General features: G+C 35.9%; 1 long non-coding RNA gene across 1 annotated transcript in view; it reads left to right on the plus strand.

Moving 5' to 3' along the window:
• Nucleotides 1-21,588, plus strand: part of LOC131540584 (uncharacterized) — a 31,231-nt gene that overhangs the window by 5,653 nt on the left and 3,990 nt on the right. Inside the window, exon 2 of the long non-coding RNA XR_009271307.1 lies at nt 6,646-6,755. This is a non-coding gene — a long non-coding RNA (uncharacterized LOC131540584). The remainder of the gene's footprint in view (nt 1-6,645; nt 6,756-21,588) is intronic.

Below are 21,588 nucleotides of genomic sequence, written 5' to 3' on the forward strand. Positions count from 1 at the left end.
GTCTGATAACAGATGTCAAACATCTGCAAATAGTTGTTAAGAAGAGTAAACGCTGATCCAACAAGCAAAGGTAAATTATTACTTGTATCTTTTCTCTCTGTGGACCATAAAAAAATATTTTGAGAAATATTTCTGTGTGACCCTATAATGAAAGTCAATGGTCACCAAAACTGGTTACCAACATTGTTCGAAATACTTTCTTTCATATTCCACAAGACAAAAAAGTCATTTTTGTGTGAACTAGGCTGTTCCTTTAACTTTTAAGAGTATAGGGTTACAAACTGTGCCTAATTGGTCACCAAAATAATTGAAACAGTAATTAATTATTGTTTCCAATCACTTTAAAACTATATAGTCGCCATTATAAAGTAGTCATTTCTTGCATGCACTGTGATGTCTGTTTTGCAAAGGAAGGTCAAAAGTAATCATGAATCGGTATCAAAGAAAAAAATTCAAATATTTAACAAAAAATCAGATGTGGTAATGTTGAATCTATTATTATGGAATCTTTGACTGGCAGTAAAAAGATAGGTTGGGTGACATTTTGGAACCACCAATATTTTTTAAAGCACACTTATTCTTGCAAAATGGATATTTATATAGCACAGATACGATAAGGATCACAATGGCAGCTTCTAATAGGAAATACATTGCCTCTGAACAATTTTTATTTATTATTATTATTTTTATTTTTTAAATAAAAATAATTTAAAATTATTTCTATAATTTGTCAACTAAGATGTAGATTGACTCCTAAACATTTAATTTTAGGAGTCAGTCCTAGACATTTTCTTTAGTCTGGAGCACTGAAAAGAGTGTGTTGGCTTTACCTTTTAGCTTCAAACCACGATGAGTTTGGCAATTTAAGCTCACAATGTGTTTTTAACTTGTCACACTGAATACTTTCAACTCCTGAGGGATGATGTCAGCAAAATACCTGACTAACACCAATGACCAACTAGCATCTGGGAGTAGTTAGAGCTACTTTATTCTTGCACCCTTAGTGTCAAGTGTGTGTGTGTGTGAGAGAGAGAGAGAGAGAGAGACAGAGACAGAGACAGTAAATGTTAAAATGTCAGCACACATGCTATAGAAATTACGTAAATCTGTGTAATATCTTGATATCTTGAACATCTGCAGTGTCCAAAAGTAATATATTTAAAATACATTTATTTAAGTATAGTTCAAATCTATGAACATAATCACTGACATATTACATAAAGGTACACTTTATTTGGAGTACTACTTGTGCACAATGCACATTTTTTAGTATTAAGCCAAAAATGTGTTTTAATGTCACTATTGATGGGGATTGTGTGATCTTTGAATAATATCGTCCTTTAAATGCAAGATATTTAAAGTATACCTGCAATAGTTCCACTTTAGCACAATCAAATATTCTTTAGTATATCTTTAGTTGGACTTCAGCACTACTTTTGCACAATTAAAGTGCATTAAGCACAAAATAAGTTGTTCCAGTTTAGCAAATTGTCAGTATATCAGTTTAGTGTACTGAAAGTAGTTTTATTACGTACATAATATGTAAATTTATTTGTAGTACACTTAGGACAAAATAAATGTGTTTCACATACTTTTTAGTATATTTATTTTTCACTAGGGCATACATACACATGCATATGGAGAAAAAAAAAAAAAATCAATTGCACATCCTGTCCGGCCCTCTGAGGACTTCTGCCGGATTAAGATATTGTTTTCAGAGAGTAAGACAGCACAGGACCGGTCAGTGTCTTTGGCCGTTCTGAACCATGTAATGAATACAGGCCGTAGAGGAGGAGTTTCATACATTAGCTAGTCATGTCAATGGAGATCTCGGGTTTTTAAAACACTTTAGCATGACATGAAGCTTGTGGTATGTGAGAAACTGTTTTGGCCTGACTTTCTATCTTAATTTGTCAGTCTCATATTCTCAGGGGCCAAACGCTGATGGTCATAACGGAGCCTACTGAATCATCAAGGCACCAAATGGATGGCAGTAAAAGACAATTAATAAACGATGGCGCTCTGGTGACAAGTAAACCAAAACCACACTGAAGAAGGCAGATCTGTTGTATCATTGACAACTTGAGCTAATCGGCCTTTCGCATGCCACAATATAGTAAACATTGACCTTTTCTCTCTTTCACGCAATGCCTGAGTACACAAGCACTGTGCTCATTGGTATGCAACGAGCTTATCTGACAGGCATGCTTTGTCAGATGCATGTGACTTGATACAATGTCTCTGGGCTTAGTTCGTTTTAGCAGTAATGACAGATTAGTCCCACATAATTGCCTCTCAATTGACTGTAGACATAACAGTGCTTGTCTTTTTCTGACAGAAGCTCAGATGCCATATGAAGGCGCAGTGAATAAGTTAAGTGTTTACCCCTCTAAACTCACGGTTCAGGTATTCCGCTCAGCTTTGTTGAGCTGCCACTGGCAGAATGACAGCTGCTCCATCTGTAATTAATTTCTGACTCCTATGTACATAGACATCATTTCGAACGTCCTTGCCCTCTCACGTTAGCATTCAGAAGGCAAATCTTTGTTTTCATTTTTCAGCACTGGAAACACAATGAAGGGTTTTTGTTGTGTAGGACGGGTGTGTATGTAACTTTTTCACCTTGTTTTATGCTCGTGATGACTTGTTGCGAGAAGAGAAGTCATCAGGTGAATGGCATTTGACATAAGGCCTTAGCAAACTCTCACCTGCAACAACTAGTATATGATACAGCCTCTTTTTTCATTTGATTCATTCAGGAGAAAGTTCAGTATATTCCTTGATAGTGCTTTACATTCAGTTACAAACTACATGTTGTGCATATGAGCTATTTTGTGTCCATTTTAATCATTAATGGGTGTCAAGCATAACCAGGGTGTGAATTATGGGGGGTTTGGGGGGATCTGACTCCCCCTAAAGAAAGCTTGATCCTCACTGACATCAAAACTAGATGTAAGGAGGAGGGGGGGTCAGATGAAGGCTAGCCTATTGACATACCTGAGCGGTTGAAGAATGTGCTACAGCGCTTATTCAAAGATGTGCATTTATTGCTTGGACAGAACACTACAAAGAACACCTAAAATTCATGTCTAGATTCAGTCGAGTGATAAAGTGTCCCCTCTTCAAATTAAGGCAGCTGAACTGAATTTACGGAGCAAACTATTTGCTAAAATAACCATAATGTCATAAGTCAGTCAGATGCGCTTGAATGCATGTGTAACTATAACAAACACTGTGTGTTTTCTTTAAGAATCATCATTGGCTGGTAGAAAGACAAAAATTGATTACATAAAGGTTTTTACGTAAAAATGAAGATAAGGTAAAGTGAATAATTACATTTTAGACACATTGTCAGTAATTTCGCCAATGAAAATAAAGCCCTATAAAGGAGAACTGTTGTGTGTCTCTGATCAACACACAGCTGTGTTTCATTAATGAATCCACATTTTTAAACGAACTGAGTCAATGATTCAGTGAGCCATTCATAAAGGCAGTCACATTCATTTCTGAATGAATCAGCCGTATGAACAAATCGACTGAATGAATAACTCATTTATTAACTCATTTATTTGCCACCACCTACTGGTGCTTCTTGTTTTATATTTAGAATATCATTTCTTTTTTTAAATAATTTCATATTTCACCATTTATTTGTATTTTTGTTTGTTGAATTAAAATATTTCTGGTCCCACTTTATACTAGGTGGCCTTAACTACTCTGTACTTACATCACAATAAGTACTTGTGTACTTATTGTGTTTATACTGTATTACAAAACACTTTTGCAGCTATTGAGGTGGGATATGGTAAGGTTAGGGACAAGTTTGGTTGCATGGGTAGGTTTAAGGTGTAAGGGATGGGTCAACAGTGTAATTATAAATGTAATTACAGAAATTAATTACAGATGTATTTACATGCAGGTATTTTTTTTAAATATAAGTACAATGTATGTACACAATAACTTCATTGAATCAAATGATTAATTTAAATGTAAGTACATAGTAGTTAATGCCACCTAATATAAAGTGGGACCATATTTCTTTCTAAAGCTACTTTTTTTGTATGTCTATTCTGTGTTTTTTTTTCTAAATTAACACAATAACTATTAGCTTTAATAATAACTAATTATGCATATGTTATTATTAAGAACTATTATATTAAAAACTATTATGCATGTTAATTAATTAATCTATCATTAATTTGAGATTAATTTAATTAATCAGCACATTATGTAATTAATTAGATTCTTTTAATTAATCATTTGACAGCCCTATTTAAAACATAAAAATACCCCCCCCCCCCCCCCCCCATTAAGTGGTTCCCATTTAGTTATGCATTTCGCAACATTTCTCAAGTTTATATTATTATTTTTTTTAATTCTTAGTTATGCAAACTGTCATTTTGCAAACATTATAAGAAAGGTACTTTTGAATGGTCTCTGAACATTCAGAAACAATTACACTGTATAAAATATGTTGTATAAGTTGTAAATAAACTGATTACTACTGATTATAATGTGTTACTTGCCATTTTTTACTAGCATTTTACTTTCTTTTTTTTTTTTTTTTTTTGTGCTAATGTATTGAGAAAATTGTTAAAGACCAGATTACTTTAAGCAAACGTTTTATTAATGTTACTGGAACCTTGCAAGATGGTATATGTGTTTGTCTTTCTCGGCTAATGAATATGCATTAACATATAATTTATATTCATAAAGCAGTGCTGTGAACTTCTTTACAACTAAAAATGCTAAGCTGTTAGTTGTATTCATGCGTGGAGTCAGACCTTTTCTGTAATTGGTTCACAATGTTATTTCCCATTGTCATTTTTGTCAATAAATCACACACGTGAATGTTCTAAATCTGCAAGATGAACGTTATTTCCAGGGCAGCTGCCCCTCGATGGAAACTAGTGGTAAAATGTGACACCTGTTTTCAATGAAACAAGTGGTTCGGTCTCCAACTTGTGCAAAATAATAAAATCGTTCTGGCACAAAAGGTAATCATATACTCTTCATCATAAATGCATGGGAGATTCTGACAAAATTCAGGCATGCTGGGCTATAGCCAGTTCTGCTCGAAAGAGCAGACTAAGGGCCAATGCATTGGCAAGTAAAAAAAACAAAAACAAATGCAGCTGACATTCACTCATATGTGACATACAATACAATTCAATTCATTTAAGAAATGGATTGAGTTTTCATCTGTAGACAATCATGGCTGAGAGCATTCACAAGTGGGACTGGCTCCAGCAAAACACACTGGATTGGTGAGTTGTTTCTATGTAGGCTATATAGTGTTAAGTGCTGGTATTCAGTTCATTGTGATTTTTTTTAAACAAGACATAAAAAGAGAATTATTTGCTAGCTAGTGGCAACTTGTCCACCCTTCACAAGAGAGGAGTGTTTCTATACTGTTGAAACAACAACACCCACTTGAAACAAATTTGGCATATGACTGATACAGTATGAGTGATTTGTGTTTCTCAGTGGAAGGTGTTGCAAAGTTAATACTTTCTGCTGATTGACAGACTTGAATAGACTTCACATTCTGTGCTTCATTTGTTGTGCACCTGTGTAGTTTATCATTAGTGTTTTATCTACTGATTCTAAAATATGTTTTCCTGTGGTTGATTGCTTAAAGAATACAATAATGAGTTATTTTGAATGTTTGAGATTTGAAATTCTTTGAGCCTTTGTTGCTGTTTTATTAATACTTACTCCCACACACACACAAAATGATTTTCAAAGTTGTAAATAAAGCAAAGATTATTAGAGTACATTCTATTTCAGTTTTCAAAATGTAATGTTTAATTCGGTGTGCTACTTGCCATTTCTTTGTAATTGTTTACTAGCAATTTCTGAGTGAAATTTGTTTCCACACCATTTTTTTTCAATGTATTTGAAAGCATCTTAAAAATGCTGTATTTAAATTTTTTTGTGGAAGCAAAAGTGTCACGGCACAACAGATTACTAAATATTGTTGTGGAATAATAGTGTAAATATCTTATGTCTAATGATGACTGTCTACATCACTGTAAAATGTGGTACATTTAACTTGTCACACTGATTTAACATTTGGTTTTCTTGATATAAATTAATGTATTTAGGTTGATTCAGTGATGTTTAATAATATTTCCACTTCAATGAAACCTGTTAATTTTTGATTTTTTTCCGTGCATATTTGCATTATTTTGCAACATTATACATTATAATGGCACAAAGATATCAGCATACAAAATTAATATCTGTGACAATAAAACAAACATATTTTTAGAAATGATTTAAAAATAAAGCAGTACAAATAAAAGTACTAATAAGCAGCCAACATGCTAGTAATATGCAAATAAGCAACTAGTTTAATAGTGAGAGATGGTCCCGAAACTAAAGTGTTACTAAAAATTCAGTATCGGTATTGTTATAAAATGTTGTATGATTATCAGATATCATCTTATTAATATCAGTTTATTTCTGTGTAGTATTTTAATGGTCTGTTGTAATTGTAAACTGTGCAATCTTTTACTTTGCAATAGGTTATTTTAAATGGTTGACCTTGTTCAAGGTCAAATCCGTGAAGTCACAAACCAAACACAGTGCACCCCCATCCTGCTCAAGCTGATTATCTTTTCCTCTCCTTTTACCAAGCAGCAACATCCCCTCACAGACAGATCTCATGTGTCCAAACTCCAAACAGTCCTCTTGAGCTTTTCTGTTGCCTTTCAATGGCCGTGGCGCTCTACAAGTCTCGACTTCACCTGGTAAGTGTGCACAAACAGAGAGAAACTTCCCCCGATTGTCTGATAACAACAGATCTGCTCTCCACAGATGTCTCATTCAAAGTTTACGCTGTCAAGATTTTATCATTAATCATATCGGCCCTTCTCACACACATTACTTTTATTTCTCATCCATCACAAGTTATTACAGGCTACAAATACAGGGTTGCGCTGACTTGTTATTTCCCAGTCACTGATCCAAGTAACTCATCTACAATTTTTTGTTACACTTTATTTTAAGGTGTCCTTGTTACAGTGCAATACACTAAGAGGTATGGAGTAAAATTATTTAACAGCATGTACTTAGGGTTTGTTTTAGGGTTAGTTGTTTGTAATTATGCATAATTTACTGTAATTTCTATAGTAAGTACATGAAATGTTTAACAGATATAAATACCGTTACCCAATGTTTTTGTATTCTTTCTTTTGATTTAAGAAGTGTTTAAAGACAATATCATGATGTTATATGATTTTTGTAATTAATTTATTGCTTTTTTTATTTGTTTGTTCGTTCATTCATTCATTTTGCCCACACACACACACACACACACACACATCTGCTGAAAAACATTACTCTCATTTGCCTAGATGTCAAATTCAAATTTTAATGATATATATTACTATGGAATAATTTATTCTGACTGTCAAGATCTTGTCAGATTAGCTGTGCTTGGTTATTTGAGAACTGATATTTTTTCTCTTTTATATATAGCCTATATTTTTCTTGTAGTGCATGGAGTGACATAAGAAGACCCAGAGTCAGTCACATTTACATTATACCCGTACAGTGTATTAGCGCTGTATTCATTAGCTCTCAGTTCATACAGAGTTCACTGTGCGCTGGCAGAACCGAGGAATCGTGGTTCACAGGAGTTGACTTTCAGTTAAACCACAGAAGATGGGCTGACTAAATATTATGGTTAAAATGCTAGGAGTGAAGCTATGTTGTGAGAATGTTAGCATGTGGTTGGACGTAAAATGCTAATGTAGAACTGTTAAGAACTGACACTCTCAAGAGACACATTGAGCATTAGCACAGTGCTGAAAACGAATGAATGAACGAGTGATCTGGAATGTTTGGGGATCATATACGAGTCAACGCAAGACTCCCAAGAAATCACAATCCACTCATGGAAATGAAGGAACCCAATCCAAGAGTGCTTAGACAGGCGCCAATTTTTCTAAACAGTGATTAAGTTCTATCAAATATCAGCACAGATCTTAAGTGCTTTTCTGATGAAAGGTCTCCCGTCTTGATCCTCCTCATATAAACTTGGAGAAATTGGAGCTTTCAAGTACTTGGGTAACAATTAAGCTCTTGCAAGGTAACCATTAGACAACTCCAACACACGCTGAAGCCTCTTTACCTAACTTTTTTTTTTTTTTTTTCTTAACTTTTCTTTTTCGTTTGCCCCTCAGGCATCATTCACAAGGTTTCACTGACAGCTACAAAGACTGGAATTTGTGGCAGTTGATCCAGTAGCATAACAGTACTTTTCTTTAAAAAGCAATGTCTAAACAAATGTCTTTAAATGGAGTGGTTCGGTAACCCAGGCAGGTCTCATTCGTTCCTAGGGTAACAATTACTCCCCGTAGACTTTGCTAATCCTGAAATATGGACCTGTGACTAATGTTGGAATTTAGCAAGAAATCAGCTCTTGTTTCACGAGGCTTTATTGGAATAAAGCATGATGCGGTTCCAGTGATGAATGGGCCCAGGCAAAGTGACTGGGCTGGGCCTCTGCCTCCTTGTCTTTCACTATCACTTTAGTGCTAGTGCTGATTGGAAGTGTCACAGAAGCATGTAACAAGCCTCTTCAGCTCATTGCCAAAGAGATAAGTTGTCATGTCAACAGCAATTCTATACAACGTACATCTGAGATATGCTGGATGTGTTTGCTTTTAGAAGAGGCATAAAGAGCTCTTTTCTGTTCAGTGTCCTTGAACCTAGGATTCTGTAACTATAAATGTATTTTTGTGATTGAGGCATTTTGAACTGGCAAACAATTTTAGAAAACAAATAAATAAACTGGCAAGACAATGAATTACAACATTCTGTGAAGAAGAAAAAAAACATAAATAATATGCACACTATATGGTCACATTAGCGAATTTTTGGTGAAATTTTGTGGGGGAAAAAAGCATATGATGCCTGTATGGCTCACACAGAAGTCCCTTTTAAACGAAGTAGCTTTCTGTTTCTCTTAACGTGTCTGTATGGTGAAATCTTTGGCCCTCACTCAGAGTTCCCAATCTTGTGGATCTTCCTATTTAAATTCGCTGAACAATTCGCTGTAAATGTGACCATGCCTTAAGTTTCTTTATTGTTTCTGACTTTAGCTATTTCTTAACCTATACAATGAAAGTGCTGTAATTCTATAGAAAGCTGACCCTTTGAAAAGTGCAAATGTGTAGGCAGACCTACAACACCACTGTAAACGCTTTGAAGAAAACAGTCATTTTTCCTGAAATAACTGACATGACGTGTACTGTTTTGGTTGCCATTTAGCAGGCATTTTTCATCCAAAGTGACTTGAAGCACACTTAGTGCATAGCCAGCTTTGCCTTTCCCTCAAGGACACAAAGAAGGAAGTTACCGGATTATTATTACATTGTTACTACTTTGAGCCTCAAATGTTCAAATATTTGATTACTGCCACATTTTTGACAACTGCCTCTAGAAGTAAACAAATGTTGTTGTTTTTTAAATCCAGGCACTGTGGTACAATTAATTATCAGAATTTTTGTATAATTTATTTTTAATTTATAATGTCACGATTATTAATTTTTATCTAATTATTTGCAGTATTGCTAATTGGCTTGATTTGTTGACCAAGTCCCATGTTTTTTAGCAGAACTTAAGAATTAGAATTAGAAGCGGAATTTTTGAGGTAATTTGTATAATATGTATTTTGTGGTAAATATATAAATCTTTTACTTTTTTAAGTGACATTTGCTTAATTGCGAGGATTAAAAAAGAGGAAAAATCTCTAGGGTTATGTTACAGCAGGTTCATTTTATGCTTAATATTTACTGTTTATTTTTTGTTTACTGCAACTACCAGTGTGGTAAAAATAAATTTCTCAGAAAGGTGTTAGACACCTTGACCTTGTATTTACACATCCATGAAAAAAGCTTAATAGCCGAACAATGAACTGAACAGCTAAGCAGTGTTTGTTGGTAAATACTGATTTCTGATAAAGAAAATGTACCTCTTAAAAAGGTCTGTTACATAAACAAGGGCTGCCTGTATATAGACAAACTTTATAATCTTGTTTCAAAGATAAACTGTAACCGATGACAAAACAACACATAACAGGTAAGATGATTCAGTGCTGCAGTGCTGTCATTTGTGGAAGTTTTTCCACTGTCTAGTCATTAGTCATGTCAGAATTATACTTGAATACTATATTATTAATGTAATATAGTATACTATAGCCTAAATAATACTTTGTAGCCATGTTTTATTTATTTACATATTGAATGTATAGAAAGTTATATATTCAATATACTAGTTTATTTAAAAAAATTTTTTTTTAAAAATCATAATTTGTGTCATTTAAATGTAAACAGGCATTGCACCCTAAATGAATCATTCCCCTTACATGCATGTCATTTCACTAAACTCATATAGGCCTAAGTATATTTCAACTAAAAATGGATGCCACAAAATATACCTCAGCACAGCTTGATATCATTTGGCCTTTTATAGGCCATTTCAAGCACAAATATGAACTCTAGGAAGTCTTAATAATTCCCCAGCGACTGTGCTCCTATTGAGGAAAGAGAGTATGTTCTATCATTCCCAAGTACTTTACCATATGTATCCCATTTATGGCTGATGTTCTGTTCATACCATTTTTCATAGCATCAGCAAAAAAAAAAAAAAAAACAGCTTTTCTCATTGTGCTACACAAATCATGCATTGTTTTTGTTTAAAATGAATAATACGGCACTGCATACAACTGCCTGTCATTATTACTTCAGAAACAGCATAGTCATTATCGACTCAATTAACTTGTGAAATTGCCACAAAGCACTGAGTTTGTGTTTTTTTTCTTTCAGTGTTTTGCCTTTAAACCTCTTATGTGTCTTATCTACCAGCTGACTGAGCACTACAGAACACCACCTGTATTTATCTCTATGTTGTGTTTTCAGCTTTGATCCTGAATTACATTTTGCACCCCTACCAGAACCGCTATCAGGGCAATCACGAAAGTAAAGAGAATCGCTGGACACAAAGACAGCTATAACATCCACAAACAACATTACATCACACCACCACACGGCCTCCACCGCTGACCTGCTGCATGAATGGATGTAGAGATCTTCAAAGCCTGTCAAACGTCTGGAGGCATTAATCAGACCTGCAGTGCAGCAGGTACCTTTACAAGAGCTCACATTCGGCGCTCAAAGCACGAGGTAGAAGAGGAGGGTTCATGACTCGGCCATGGACTTGACAGATGGAGTCGGTCTCGGTGCACTTCTCGTGTCTGATTGGTCATTTCTTTCTTGAGAAAGTCCCTGCATTCTTTCAGTGGTGGTGTATCTGTCACAGCGACGAAGCATGGCAAAATACTTTGGGATGCAGGTGTTGTTTGCTGCATTTTGGCACATCAGAGAAGTTACCTGAGAAACTGCTGATCAAATGCGAGATTCTGACCATAAGGGATGAAAATTCACGCCTCTGTTAACACGATGGAGGCATTTTGATCTTAAACTTTGCTTATTTGAGCGTTTTTAGCAGTGTGAGTGGAAACATAATTTTTGTGTCAGAATTGCATTCAATGATGCATGTGATCAATGAAAGTGGTCATCTAACATTACATTATCTCTGTTCTGTATCGTTTCTCTGCTATATTATCGACTCTTATCTGCACTCTTATACAATGTGGGTTAATGCCCGCATATTTAGACTTTCTAGTGGTCATCTGGGGAAATTCAGCACAATCTTTCCCAACAATCTCGTAGCTTATAACAATCTGTAGTTGATGTGATTCCAAAAGATACAGACGCAACTGCAACTGACTCACTTAAGATGTTATCTCGGTACTCTGACTGCTCTAAATCATCACACCATCATCGCAACGAGCACCTGTAACGTGACGGGACACATACGCCTACACGTTTCAGCTTAAACAAAGAGTTTATGTGTGACGTGGTTTAGAGCAGTCTAAACTGTTTCTCAAGCTGATAAAAACTAAACTGCTTTTGTGCAAAAAATATACAGTCCAGGTAGACACAATAAATGCCGCAGTGGGCCTTTGAAATCCTGCACTTTGAGGTGCAGTGTGGGTAAGATGTCACACATTTTGAGAACACATGTTCCGTATGGTTGTGTGATTTGCTTTAGAGGACGTGCACATGAGTGTCAACTACCTGCTGTGTGATGGATGGTCTGGTATGTCTACATGTGAAAGATCTGCATTTTATTGATGGCATGATGGGTCCTCTCCCCCTTCCTCAGCAATGTGTCATGAGTATGCATACTTGCACCTTTCTCCTAAGCCCACCCATATTGTCAGAAATACTGAGTAATTCAAAGTTTCACATTTTTTCTTCAGTCACTCTCTTAATAGATTATTCTAGCCAATTCTGAGGCATGGAAATCAGCGGTGGATAAGCTGCTTACTAAACTATATACAAACTACTCAATTTGAGTATGTGCATCAACTACATTGATGGGATAGTTCTAACTTGGATTTCCTAACTTGGATGTTTGTAGTTACCTTTAAAGGGATAGTTCACCCAAAAATGAAAATTCTGTCATCATTTACAAACCCTCATGTCATTCCAGTGTCATTCTTCCAGACCACAAATTGAAATATTTTATCAAACGTTGGGAACCAAACAACGTTAGAGTCAATTGATGTCCTGCATAGACAAAGAAACTAAACACTGAGATATTTCTTCTTTATCAAAATGTATTTTTATTTATCCACAGAAGAAAGTAAGTCATAAAAAGCAGTTTTGGGTGAGCTATTCCTTTAAGTAGGTGTAGTCAAATTATTATTAGAAACATTTTTTCCTTCACAAACACAATGAGGGCTGTTGATTAGATAAAACATCTCAAATAGGATGACAGCTTTAAATTTGAGCAGATAATTACTGGAGGAATTTACTAGAAATAAAGCTAGAATGCATACATCAAAGTCATAGTAATGAACTGCAGCATTTAATAGATTTTTCACTATAATAAGACAAGCTGAAGTGGTGAATTAGTGAATTCATGAATTTGTTTTCTTAAATAATTGTAAACTCTCCTGAAGTGCCGCACCAGAGTTGAATCAAGGAATCATTTTTAATTGGTTAATTTACACACAACTATGCGAAAGGACTGATTCACGTAATGATTTGGACTTTCCAACGCTACATTTGAGAGCCATTTAGAAGAGCACGTTTGGTTTTACTTTCAGCTTATACAGTATATACCACATAAATAAACTATAGCTATAGCATTTTGTTTGCATTACTTCTTGTAAAACAGTATCTTAGCTTGTTATTTCAACAGCTTAACTTACTCTAGATGGCTAAGTAACCTACTTTGAGTTGCTCCCCAAAACTGAAAGGTAAGATTTATTTATTTTTTTTTCTTTAGAGCAGGTGCTCTGCTTTTCCACTAACCAGGTTAATAAAAGACGTCTTCTGTTACTGCAGGAATGAGAAAGACCTGCTGAAATAATAGCATTGACTTTTGGGTTGGTTGCCACTTTTTTATAGAAAGGTGTATGGATCTTGTAATCTTTATGACTCTTTTGTGTCAAATCTTTGTAAAACTGAGCAGTAATAAAGGCCTGTGGACGTATCTAGGCTGTTTGGTTTCATAGGTGTTAAGGGTTGACGAAATGAGCAGGGTGTCTCCGGCACATGAGAGATGATATTTTGATGGAGTTCGCATTTGAGGTTGAAGGACCCAAGAGGTGGCTGCAACCTACAGGTTCACTCTGAAAGAGTCAAGTAACCTGTGGCCTCGATCCAGCATGTCTCCAGGCAGAAACGGCGGCCTCCTCAAGTTACATGGTCTGTGGAGAATACAACAGCCATTTCTCCATTACTAACCACATTCAAAACAGTGCCGTGTGCGAGTTGGGACATAGACAACTCCATGATAAGTGCCCTGAACCCTAATCCTCCTCATCTTCAGGTGGTCAACACCTCTGAGGAGACCCATCTGTACACACACTCACCTACTGCACTAACTTTGATGAGACCAAGTGAGAATCTAAGAGGTGCCAGTGGATTGGAGATAGAGAGTGAGGATCATCCTCAAGGGAGTGATCTGTCTTTCTGTAGAGTCCTGTGAATTTCTTTTTAGTATCAGGTGCATTGTCTTGGGAACCCCAGCTGATGTTCTGAAGTGGAATTAGTTTGAAATTTCCCACATTAAAAGTGCCAAGGCCAGGTGGCTCACCATTATATGGCCACGCTGTGTAGAACTAAATCGGTTTGCATGTCTTTGGACAGGAATTCTGGAGGCCATTTGAACACAAGTCATTTTTTACCTCAAACCATGGCTACTTTTAATCAAAAGTGTCAACAGATGCACATTTTTCACTCGTCTGTCTGAAGAACTTGGCATGTTTTCTGCTCCTATACAGCACGTTTTATCCCAACAACTGTATTTAAAAAAGAAAGGGTGCTGTAACATACTTTACTTGGTGTAGGAATTGTTATAAAAGAGATAGTTTTGGCATTGCGGGTTATTTACCTTTTAATAAATCACACGCAGTGTTATAAATCGATCAACATTTCTGTTTCTTCTGTTTCTTCACATGTGTTTTCGCTCTGCAGCTGATAATCTTCCAGCATGACAAACTTCATAGTTCTGCGATATTCAGATCCAGTGTGCTCTCATTGGCCCATGTGTTCTGACTTGGTTACAGTAGTTAGATACTTGTGTGGCATGTGACGGCTGCACTTGTTGAAGAGGCTTTCTCAGAAGTCCAGGAAACAGAAGAAGCTGTAGCTGATGCTCAGGAAATAACATGATGAAGAATGTACATACAGGTCATGACCAAAATAAGACTTTGTTTTTACTGTGTAATGCGATAAGAGGATTTTTAAATAGTTTTGCAAGCAAATTATGCTAGAGCTTTTCTCAAAATTAACTTTGATTTTCTTAGACATGTTTGTAGTTACCTTTAAAGGGATATTTCACCCAAAAATGAAAATTATGTCATTAATTACTCACCCTCATGTCGTTCCAAACCCGTAAGACCTTCGTTCATCTTCGGAACACAAATTAAGATATTTTTAATGAATTCCGAGAGCTCTCTGACCCTCCATAGACAGCAAGGATCCTAACATGATCAAGGCTCAGAAACGTAGCAAGGAGATTGTTAAAATAGTCCATGTGACACCAGTGGTTCAAACGTAATTTTATAAAGCTACGAGAATACTTTTTGTGCACAAATAAAATAAAAATAATGACTTTATTCAACAATTCGTCTCCTCCACGTCACCCGGTCGCGCCATTTTATAAAGTATCACATACGTAAACAACATATGCTGTTGTGTCAGCAGCACGGTACGCGGATACACTGTTTATGTCGTTTATGCTTTGATCTGAATGTAAACAACTTATCCATGTACATACCTTGCATAGGTAGTTTACGTATGTAATACTCTCCAAAATGATGCTATAAGGTGACACGGTTACATGGTGACAAGTTGTTATTTTTGTTTTCTTTACGCACAAAAAGTATTCTTGTAGCTTCGTAAAATTACGGTTGAACCACTGATGTCACATGGATTATTTTAATGATCTCCTTGCTACATTTCTGAGCCTTGATCGTGTAAGGACCCTTGCGGTCTATGCAAGGGTCAGAGAGCTCTCAGATTTCATCAAAAATATCTTAATTTGTGTTCTGAAGATGAACGAAGGTCTTACAGGTTTGGAGTGACATGAGGGTGAGTACAGAATTTTCATTTTTGGGTGAACTATCCCTTTAACCAGCTGGTGTCAAGGTGATTTTAGTGAATAAATGAATATACTAGGGTTGGGTAAAAAATATCGATATCTCGATATTAATCGATTCTCATTATTACGGAACGATATCGAAGAATCGATTAGTGTTTTCAGTTAATGGAAGGAACGTTGAAGGGCACTTCCCATCCAATATATCGCAATAAGCATTGTGCTTTGGTACTTTTAATATGAAACAAAGTTTCAGATTTCAAATTCTGTCCATTGTATTGCAGTATTAAAATAGATGCCGTTTTGGCGCTGTTTAATGTGGAGTGACAGATCTCTGTAGCGCCTCAGTTCAACAGACGCGGCAGCGCGTAGGGCACGTGAACCGATCATCTCCTCCACATTAATACCAGTTTCAGCACGAAATAAACACGACTAAACATCCGAAGGTAAGTTAAAAGAAAGAGTACAACTTTTCAATCCGTATCTTGTCTCATGTAATCGCTCAATCAGTGTTTCAGCCGCGCAAAGACGTCAATATAAAACAATGTCACGTAACGTCACATTTACCTCAGAAAAACATATTCGGTGATCATAAACGCACTAGTCAGATAAAGTAAAAAATAAACTGTAAAGAGGAGCATTTTGCTAAATATATGCATCATATAACATATTCATTTACTGTTCTTCAATTTTTTATTTATGTTTGAATAAATCCAATTTTTAATTTTATGACTGCCACCATTATGTTCATATTTCAAAAAAACTAACTGAAGTAGAAATATTATGTAGGCTTATGTAACTTTATTATTTTAAAAACTTCATTAAGCGTAATTTTAACAAATCAGTCAATTTTAACCTTCAATATTATAGTAATGTAGTACCAACTGACACTCATGAAGGCTATATTTTACAGAATTAGTGAGAGATTTTTTTCCTTGAGAAAATTTGGCATGTACTGTACCTGATATAGCTATAATAATCGATATTGAATCGAATCGACTCTAATTGGTAATTGAATTGAATTGCAAGCTTGTGAATGAGAATCGAATCGAATCGTGAAATTTGTGTCAAAACCCAGCCCTAACATATAGCATCTACAGTATTTTGTTTAGTTGTGCTTGATTGCCCAGGAGAGCTTGGTCAGATGTCTATGATAATCTAGAATCTATGATAATCTAGACACTATGATGTCTTCATAATCTAGAAAACTGTGCATCATTTCCGTCACATGACCTTATATTGTATAGAAAACAGCCCACCATGTACAGCCGCCTATGATTGAGATACACATGACAAAAGTGTTAAGCAGTGATGACTCTCTGAAAGCTTAACCATGTAATTTTTCAAATTTGTTATAGTTTATGTTCCTCCGCTATAATGAGCTTTAATTGCATGGAAAATATACTGCAACTTTAAAAAAAAAAAAAAAAAGGCTCAGTGATTCATTTATTCATTTATTTGCTCAAATATAAATCAAATTAGCTCAGATTCACATATGAATGAAAATAAAAAATGATGATGAGGATGACCTCATTGGTTCTTGTATGTCACATAACTTTATGACATTGTGATAAGCGCAACAATAAAGTCCGATGTTATAGATGTGTTGCTGTAATTGAATTTCTATGCAATACCATTCAAAGGGTTCAGTTCAATATATTTTTTTAATCCAGCCATTATACATTAAATTAATAAAATTGCCAGTAAAGACATTTATAATGTTACAAAAAATGTATATTTCATATAAATTATGCTCTTTTGTTCTTTCTATTTATCAAATAATCAAAGTTTCAACAAACATATTAAGCTGCAAACCTGTTTCAGTGTATTTCTGATTTTAAAAATGTGGCCTTTGTAAGCATTTTCAAAAAAAAAAAACACTTGTACGTAATGTTGTTCATCATGCAGTGTTCATGTCATTTCAGAAGACTTGAAATAAAAATAAAAAAACAGCTTCTTTTGTGCTCCATATGAAAAAAATAGTTTAGAATAGCATGAAGGTGAATAAATGATGACAGAATGTTCATTTTAACACTGATGAACATTTTTGCATGACAGTTGAACGAATAAGAGCAAAAATGCTGACTTTTATATATATAAAAAGAACTGCTCATGTTTTCTAAAATACCTTTCTAAATACCATCCTAAGTGTATTCCAGAGTCATTATGAAGCTCTTTGAAGGCCAAGACTGTCTGTGCTCTCCAGCCCTGCAGGAAAGGCCTGGCTGACTTTGATACAGCTGGCATACTATCAGACAGGTAGTTTAGAGAATTTAATGTGGAACAGTTCGCTTTCTATGGCAGTGAACCTGTTGCAAACAGAGGAGAGAAAGAGATGTAAGATGAATCCAGGCAGATCACAGAATGGCCTGGGAAAGTCAGCCAAAACATGGGGGAATGGGTTTCATGGATCCATAAACGCTTTGAATTTGTCCGTGTGAACAATTGAAACAAAAGTACGACACGCATTTGTAATTTTCTGATTTATTACGGAAACGCTGATGACAAAAGCAGCAGTGTAGCTGTGTCGATTAAGACGTCCATGAAAAATCCTTCTTTCAAACTAAGGTTTTTTTTTTTTTTCAAATGGCATGAATCACTGTTGTCAATAAGGGGCCAAGCGCCCGTCTCAAGCGCCTAGTCTTACTAATTTCATTCTTTTTTGAAGATAACGTGCATTTCGCGCTTGTTAGGAAAAGGTAAAAGCCTGGTGTGAGACAGCATCCCTAGAAAAAAAAGAAAGCTGAATGAAAACAAAAACACTCCTGCAGGATGTGTGACAGCTCTCACCTCCGAACCCAGCAGTTGCTCGCTGGTTTCAAATCACCCTAACGACCACATAATGACCTCACTTGAGTCACCTGCTGCTGTGACCAGGCTTGACCTGGCATCTCTTCTGGAAAAAAATCTGTAGCCTTTTAGAAATGCCTCACAGAAACTATGTGGACTAACATGCCATCTCAGCTGCTCGTTTTTGAACGTCCAATTGTGTTAAAATAAGTAGTTTGCAGTTTTGTAGTAAACTGATAAGGAACATACAATGGAGCACATCTGAGATGAGGAATGTTATGGAAAGGAAACTATCTTGCTGGATACATCCTGCCCTGTGAACAAAGGCCTTTGCCAGATGAGACCCCTGGGACCTTTGCACCACTCTTAAACACTCAGAACATTTATGCTGCTTTAAATTTCCTTTTACATCTTTCCCTTGATATCTCAGCTCAGGGATATTGTTTTCCAGAGCTGCAGGTCTTTATTTCGAATGCTCTGAATCACACATGTTTGCCTTTCCTGGTCAAAGTTTCAGCATGGTTTTAGTTATAAACTCAAATAGTCACATTCGACAGATTAACTTTGTAGTACGATCACTTTCGGTTTGGATCTGAAACCAAGCATATTCTTAGAACAGAATATATATGTTGTGTCATGTGATGTTTATTTGGCATTGACAAATGTACTTTAATGTATACTTGAATGTCATCTGAGGTGTTGTTTCTTTTATATTTTACACCATAACATATGGTTTGAAAATACGCATTACCTCTTCAGTGAACATTCAGTGAACATTTGGAATTAGGAAGCTCGGGCCATTGTGCCAATTCCCATGAAATCTCTCGATATTTCTTTCAGTCGTTCTCCATTCGAAATTAGTCGTGGTCAGGCTGATCAAAGGCCTCGGGCGGCCGGTTGCATGTGAACCAGCATCTCTCGTGATGACATCCGCAAACCAGAATGAAATATGAAATATCAAGTTTCCACGGATGCATGGACTTGTAAAGAAAAAAAGCGAAAGAATTGGGGGATTTTCACACCGATAATGTGAAACATTTGGTGCATGTTGTTGGCCTCTGAAGAGGAAAATCCAGAGCCAGAAGCGGTCTGGCAGTAAAACAGAAGCAAGTCAAATGCTAAAACAACAGCAGTCATTGAGAATCACTGATTTAGATGTCATTATAGCGTCTTCCTACACAAGATAGCTGGGCTCTCATGGAAGACTAGAATGATTTGTGCACTCAGGCATAGCATGGCGTGGCTTACCATGAACAAAACAAAACAGACCTGTTCTTACTTGTGTTCCACTTTTTATATCACAATATGTTGCCAGAAAAATAACAACTTTTTGCAGCTGCAATGAATATTTTGGTTAATATAAAATGGCCTTCTGCACGTTTTGCCATCAGACATATGGAAACCCATTCTCTCAGACTGAAAAATGAAGCATGTAATTGAATTTAAAAAAAGTTACACTGTAAGATATAAAATTGCAATTTCAAGAAATTAGGTCAGTTTAATACCTTTTTAATTCAGACAAAAGCAAATATGAAGTGATATATATGGCATATGTAAAAAGGGTCAGATCATTGTCATTTTTTCTTTTATGGTTATAAGTTAATCGTATGTCAACAGGACTAAGATTATAAAGTATGACTAAGACTCAGAACTAAAGATCGCACACTTCACACTTCAAAAATTGGATTAGATGGCTTTCACTGTGTAAATCGCTCTCTTAAAATAAATACAAGGAGTATCATCTACCAGTAGTTTACTTTCAGTCATTTCGTGTTAAAGTACTTCTGCTGCATTGTAAGACACATCTGAGGCCAGAGCCGGGCAGAGCTGAGGTTTGCACAAATTTGTTTATCTGAACCAAATGACTCACTTCATCCTGCTGCTTCATTTGGAGGTAAATGCGGTATAGAATTACCCTATGGCCACTCACTCCATCTTTTGTACAAAGGCTGATTCAAACAGACCGGTAAGAGAGAGTGAAAGGCTGTGGAACAGAGCGTCATCCCTCACTTCAGGCTTCCCCGCCCATCAGATGTTCCCCTGCAGCTCCGAATGAAGTAGCAGACTTTGTAACAAACAGCGTTGTCTGAGACAGGTGCAGGTGGCAATCACAGTCTTAACGACCAAACGTATGGCCTCCTACCAAGCTGTATAAGCAAATAAACAGAGGGCGGCTTCAAGTGGACGGATGTGTAACTTCTGCTTGACGGCGGGCAAAGTGTAACAGAAGCCAAACGACGCTTTATCTGTTTAGCAGACGCACCCCACTCCAAAGTGTGGAAGCCATTGCCAGTGCAAAAGGCCACCGGCAGGGATACAGTGTGTTTTTAATTGCCCTCTATGCTTTCTCCATGTGTCGAGGCCACATCTAATCCAAACAAGTGAGTGTGAGGGGTTTTTGTGAGGTAGATTAAAGGTGTCTGTGGTCTGTGTTAAAAAATCTTAGCTAGCCTGTCCAGTCACCATCTTAACAGGCTGCACACATGGGAGTCAACAGTACAAAGAAGCACATAAATCTCCAAAGCGCCTTTGTCAGTTTTACACCCAAATTAAGGATATAATGGATGGAGGTGGGGAATGTTTCCCATTGAGATCAAGTCACTGACCTTCTACATCCGAGTCTTAGCATTTGTTTCTGTCACTGTGTTCCTCAAAACTGACAGGGATTGTGTGGAAACGCACCAAGAATAAAGTTTTTGATCATTTGATACACTGTTCAAAAGTTTGGTGCTGATAACATTTTTATGTTTTTGAAAGAAGTCTCTTATGCTCCCCAAATCTGCATTTATTTGATGAAAAATGCAGTATAGCAAAAATACTGTTAAATATTATTACAATTTTAAAAATCTGTTTTTAATATTTTAATGTTTTAAAATGTAATTTTATTCATGCAAGCTGAATTTTCAGCAGTCATTACTCCGTTCAGAAATCATTCTAATATGCTGTTTTGCTGCTCCAAACAGTTGCTGCTTAATATTTTTGCATTATTTTTTCATGATTATTTGATGAAAAGAAATTCAAAGGAACAGCATTTATTTGAAATAGAAATCTTTTGTAACATTATAAATGTCTTTACTGTCACTTTTGATCAATTTAATGCATCCTTGC

This window comes from Onychostoma macrolepis, chromosome 05 (genome assembly GCF_012432095.1).
Source record: "Onychostoma macrolepis isolate SWU-2019 chromosome 05, ASM1243209v1, whole genome shotgun sequence".
NCBI lineage: Eukaryota > Metazoa > Chordata > Actinopteri > Cypriniformes > Cyprinidae > Onychostoma > Onychostoma macrolepis.